Genomic DNA, 6,820 nt, shown 5'->3' with positions numbered 1-6,820 from the left:
GCGGTTTTGCTGGCCGATTCGGTGTCTTTAAGGTCAGTTCCAGGAATTATTTTTTATGTTCCCGGAATCAGGGGTAAAGGCGCCGACGTTGACGAAATATGATGGTCGAAGGCGGACTGGAAGAATGTGAACCGGGCAGAGAACCTTTTGTTTATTTTGGAGGCTGGTTCGGTATTTTTCTGGCCAATTCTGGGGGTTGCGCCATCGGTTCTGGACTCCTGAGATTGAGAGCTTCAATATATGTGGCAATGGTTGCTAGGGTTTGAAGGATATGATTTTAGGGTTTCAGGGTTAGGGTTTCGTGCTGATAATGTGTTTTAGGAAAACTGAAATTGGGAGAGAATTGAGTCATGCTTTAATTAATAATAGGGGCCTCTTTATATAGAGGATTACAAGCATAAAGATAGAGTTATACATGGAAACATAATCATACAATGATTAGATATCTACGAATATCTCCAAGAATATCTCTAGCATAAACCCTATTACAACTAGAGCAAGTAACCTAGAGTTTGAGGCAGACACGTATTCTGGATTTACTTGACTAGTATCGAATTTCTCCACTAAAAAACTTATCTATCTAAGCAGCAGCTTGAGCCGGGAAATGAAGAGTGAGAGGAGCTAAACATAAGGATGTCCTTAAATGGAAGTTGGCACCAGTCATTTGGAAACCAACATTGAATTCATATTAGGAGGCTCAAATCGAAGAATGTGAAGAAATTCTGACCTGTGGCTTTTAAGTCGCTGGACAGGTTGAACCTTTCAGAAGTACTCTAATTTGGTGAAGAGTACAAGTCCAAGATGCCATAGCCAAGTTGTGGTGGGTGACGGCTGTTGTGAATGATGAAGTTGATTTTGGGAAGGTCCATGTGCCTTAGCCGGTTTTTATTTGACACCAATTGTTGGTTGAACATCATTCAAGTGTTACTGTGTTAGTTTGTTGGGTAAACCTATGGTATGTTAACATTTCTCATACATCAACTATTTTTACCACTTTAAGGACTCGTGTTACCACTTTGAAGACTAATATTACTATTTAGAGGACTCATACAGTAAACTAAGAAACTTTACCACTTTAAGGACTCATGTTACCACTTTGAGGACTAATATTACTATTTTGAGGACTCATGTAGTAACTAAAAAAATTTATCACTTTAAGGACTCATGTTACCACTTTGATGACTAATATTATTATTTTGAGGACTCATTTTACCACTTTTAAGGCAATTGTATGCATGTCATACATTAACACATTGTAGAATTTTCCGAGTTTGTTAGCTTGATCAACAGTATAATTGATCTGATTGCAAGGAAAAGTGCAAAATTAAAGATAGGAAAAAGCCCTTACCCTTTCTGGGGACCTCACACGGTATAATTAAATTCATGAAGATTGTCTAGTATGTACTTGTACTTGTACTTGTTTTTTGTTTTTTTGGAATGTGATGCAATTCTGTACTTCTATTTAAATTGTAATATGCATTTTGAATGAGGACTATTGAAATGAGGATTAGTTTATGAATTTTTAACTAATGGTTTGGGATACCCACTTTTAAATTACATTACAAGAAATAAACCGTTACATATTTATATATGCATGAGTACATTATTTGTGAAAAATTTCTTCAAAATTGCTAATGTAAAGGTTCCGTTAGATCAAATCAACGGACAAACCAAATCTGTCAAACATGAACCGTTCATATTTATAATTAACAAATCACAATTATGAATGCGTTAATTATTTTTAATTTAGTTAAAAATTTGCATAAATGATCTACACATGAATATTTAAACATGTAATGGTTGATTTGTGAAATGTAATCGAAAAGTGAGTCTTACAAAAAAAATCCTCATTTTAGTCTCACAAAAAAATCCTCAACTTCTAAGAAATTTCAATGGAGTACGTAAGGATTGTTTTATGAGAATCAATAGGAGATTCGGATAAAGGACATAAGACTTGAATAACATTAAACTTATGAGGTTATGTTACTAAAAGAAAAAAGAAAATGGAAATTAGAGTTTCGTTTGGGGTACTAAAATGATAGAGGTATTATTCAAGGTTCAATTCCATTTTTAGTACTCCAAATACTCTTGGAGCTATTTTAGACAAATTTAAATACCGTTTTGTGTTCATATTATAAAAAAAAAAAAAAAATTGCACTTCGATCATCTAAAAATATTAATTGTAAAGGTAATTTATTTAGAAAATCTGTTAATTTATTTTTCCTGCGAACTGGTTTCTCTATTATTTCAATAAGTCTCAATTGGACTATTGTAGTGTAAGCACTACAATTGAATGTATTGGTGAGCAGCACAGTCGGTTGTTCTTAGATGAGGATATTTACATCATATTGTAGTGCGTTTTTATTTTTAAGAAGTGAGCTTCAATTTTGTAACAGCACAAAAATTCCGATGACTTAAGGTTTGTTCTACATTAGGCTTTCATATTAACCATCTTAGATTAATTATTACTTTTTTTGTAGTTCAAAATGCTCTTATTAAGGATTGTAATCATGGTCTATGATTTAATATAAATTCAGTTAGTTTCAGTGAATGATAGTTAAGTTCAGTTCTAATTTTGGCCCAATATAGAGTAAAGGAGATTAGGGGAAACAACAGAATAGAAGACGAGTTTTGGGTTGGAAAAAACACATCATGAGTTGAGTTTGCTACAGGTGGGCTGCTACTGTAGCTATACTTAACCGTTATGGATTGACCAATTATGTTGTTATAAGCCTGTTGGAGGTGATTGGCTCATCATTCATCATCATAATTTATGGTACTAACTACTAACCACTACGCCCACTGCCTGTGCAGAATCCGTTGTTTCATCGTATAGACAAAGCCCACTATGTTTAGTAACTAGTTGGTTGCCTACTAATTTAGGATTTTTGGTAAGTTTTATATTATCCATTTTTAAAATAAATTTAAAATTTTTTTTTAACTGAACGATTTATAGACTTTTCACATATGAATAATATGACTCTTATTTTGGGTGTAGAATAGTACAAAGGAGACTACTCCATTTAACACTGTTTTGAGCACCGAGTAGTCTAAACTAAACAAAACACTTCGCACTATAGGCAATATATTCTACTTAGTTTTAGATGATGAGCATGTAATTGTGATACGCTGGAATCAAGTATTTCTATAAAGACTCATAGAAGAATCTTGCTAAGCAAAGACAAATAGACACTATTAAAACTAGAACAAGAAAAAATAACAACACAAAGTGCATGGATTGGGCCTAAGCCCACTATATCCACTAGAAAATGAAGAGATCTTATTAGAAAAAACCTAACGAAACAAACGCAGCGCTTCACACAAAACCCTAGCCTAACTTGATCCACTGACTAGGCCCAAAGATGGCCCAACCGCCGATCCATGGCAAGAACCTTGTTGGTATAATAGATACCAGCACCATCGCCCACCGTGGTCACACCACCTCGAAGCCAGACAGAGCTTTGAAGCCTTTCTCACCGTTGAACCACTCTGGTAGCTACCCCACACGTTGCACCATCACCCCGGCCAAAGCAATTAGCGCAACCTACCATCAAGATGGATCTAGAAGAAACCCGAGTTGCCCAACTGTTAGATCATAATTTATTTACATATTTGTGCCTTAAAACATATAAATTACTTATTCTAAAGTCCAATTTAATGTTAACTATTCCAATTCTGTTATTCCCCTAATCTTGTACTTTTGCTTAACCTTTGTGTTTATTTATATATATATATTTATTATGTTTTCCTTATCATGCTAGGAAATGATGGAGAAGCATGGAAATGCACTAAAAAGTCAACCTTAGCACATTTTCCTACTCCGGCTAAGAAAAAGCAAGCTAGACAAGAAAGAAGGGGGAGAAGCTTGACTAAATGAACTCCAAATAAGTGAAAACTTTCCAGATCCATTCTAGACATCCTAAGGATCATTTCTTATGAAGAGAATAAGAGCTAGTTCGGAGTGAAATAGCTTCAAAAGATCGGTCCAAATTTCTAATTAAAAGATGAAAACGGCAAAACCGGACCTATACTGATTCTAGTAGCATTTCTGGCTAAACCACAGTGATTTACCAAGATGATCTACACTTATCGAGGAACATTTGATATGTAGAAGTCAAAGGCCAATTCTGAAGTGTCGGTAGAGATTCAATTGAAGGAAGCTTTAGAGAAAGAAAACATATCCTAGTTAAAATATGACAGTTTGGCCTAAAACCTTCTTTGGGCGGATTTCTTGTGCATTTTTGAAAAGTCTATGATACTGAAATTATCAAGGAGAGCCCTAAAAGAATCCTACTGAATTATGGCAAGATTAGTCCATCATATTATCCTTTGGATAATAGACATCCCTATGTACCTTCTCTCATTTGGTTGTCACATTGACTTTGGTGAACCAAAACCACCCAAACACTTTTCATTTTCATGTTTCTCATGCACAATAAAGAGAGTAGCTGCTCCTCTCTTCTCCTAAGTCATCTTTTCTACTCGACACTCTCATAGCTCATCATTACATCCCTCTTTTTACTCAATCTCTTCCATGCCCCTTTCCTTTGTTTTTAGGATCTATTATCACTCTCATACTCCACCTCCATGCTTCTTACAATGCTTCAGCTGTTCCCTTTTGCTTCCATTCATCATTTTACTCCTCTCTCTCTTTTGTCTATATAAGCATATCTTCTCACAAGGAAGAGGCATCACCCATTCCACCTTATTACAACTTCTTTCTCTCTTCATCTCCTTCATAAAACCTCTATATCCACCTCCCAAAATCCAAACCCATAATATCCATACTCTTCAACCTCCATCACAACCACTATTACTCCATCACTACCACTCAAAGTTGGCCAAAAGAGCATCATATCTTCATCACCATTCCATTCATCATGACCATCAAGAAGCTTATCATCCATCCATTCCACCATTAAGGAAGATTCAAGGAGCATTGAAAGAGGAAAATAAATGAGGAGCTAGCCATTGATTTGTCAAGCTTCAACTAGTTCATTCTTTCCTTAACTCTTTGATTTACCTTGATGTACTTTATAGATTTGATGCTAATTTGTATGATTATGAGTGAGTAGTTACTTTGTTGGGGCTAGGGTTGAAAGCCCTAGCCAAACTTGTATGAATTGATGTTTTAATTGACATTTGATGTTATTTGTGATTTTCATCTTCATATGCTAATTCAAAAAGTGAATGCATCCATTCAAACTTAGCTACTTTAAATGTGTTGTATTTTTCATCTCATGTGAAAATGTTTAGGGAGTAGTTAACCTTAAGCATTGATAGCATGATTGCATTCTCTATGTGCATATGAAGGTTGTGAGTTAAAATCACATAGATCTAGGATTGGTTTGCTTGCATGATTATCTAAACTCAAAGGTTTATGCATCTAGGAACAACGAATTGAGACTTAACCAGTAATAGGAATTGTTCTTAGGTAGTAAATTCTAGACTTATCCGGTTGGAATTGATAACATTAAATGAGTTTAAGAGTTTGTAGTCTTATCCGGATGCAAAGAGGGTAATTGAGAAATTAGAATAGAATCACTTGTATTTGAACTTCAATACTTGCAAGAGAGGTTAGTGGTAGACAATCCAACTCCTAACTTCATCCATTATATTACTAGTTTGGTTTAGAGTAGTTTAGTTTACATTTGAGCATTTATTTTAATTTGGTTCACCACTCTATCCAACAAACAATTTCATTACCACCACAATCCACATACTCACCATGAGCCTAGATTTCCTTGTGAATTTTGGTTTATGATTGTGCATTTACATATTCTAGCTCTTCTTAGCTTAACACCCTACCTAGTAAAAGGAATCCAATCTTCGTGGGTTCGACAACCTTTCTTAAATCTCTATACTATTACTTGTACCCCTTATACTTGAGGGTGACAATTTGGCTAACACCAACTGACCAACCCAACCTCCCTCTTCAAATCTCCTTGATTAGATCACAAGACCACTCCTTCTGCAACCACCAACAGCATCGAATGCCCTCAACTTGGCCACACCTTTGTCCATGTCTAAAAGCCTCATTAGGAGCTACCAAAACTCCCTTGGAAGACTCCCAGCCCAGCTGCACTCACCGCACTCTTACTAGGTCTGCGGCTAGGCACAGTGAGGGAGCCACCGAATGAGAACCGATAGAAAGCCGAAGAAAACCTAGTTAAGCACGTTCGAGAGAAATTACGAAAAAACTAATATAACATCAACATAAACAAAATAAAATTTCATAGTGTTACTGTAACATCAACTGAATGACTTAGCAGAGCACTCTGCTAGGGTTTGTGGAGTAGGGACCCTTTCTCGTTCGTCGTGACCTATACCTACTCCATTCATGGAGAAAATTTCAGGTTTCGGCCTCTTCGTCTTCATCTCAGTTGTCTTTAGAGGCAGTGTTTCTCTTGTGAGGAGTTTGGGCGCTGCTGGGGCTGTGTCAGTGGGCCAAAGAACTGTTGGGATGGCATCATAGAATGGCAGTGATTACTGGGAGGAGTGGGATTCAGGTAGAAGTCACAGTGATCTCAGTGGGTTGCCACTTTCCTGCGGTGCTGCTAATGCAGTGGCCAATCGGTGGTTGTGAAAGGGAGCTTTCCTCCAGGCAGATTGCATGAGGCTAACGTTGTCGCGTCCGACCTTTGGATCTGTGCTTGGTGGTGTACGCGACCTTTTCTGGGAAGCCAGCAATCTTCGAAATCAGCGTGGTAAGGCAGACGACAGCCCATCGATTGGCCAGCATGGCACAGACTTGAAGTGTCACCGGTGACAGGGTCGAATGCCCAGATGAATTAGGTACTGAGAGACGATCTAGTGGGTT

Source organism: Rosa chinensis, chromosome 5 (genome assembly GCF_002994745.2).
Source record: "Rosa chinensis cultivar Old Blush chromosome 5, RchiOBHm-V2, whole genome shotgun sequence".
Taxonomy (NCBI): Eukaryota; Viridiplantae; Streptophyta; class Magnoliopsida; order Rosales; family Rosaceae; genus Rosa; species Rosa chinensis.
This window is presented reverse-complemented; position numbering follows the sequence as displayed.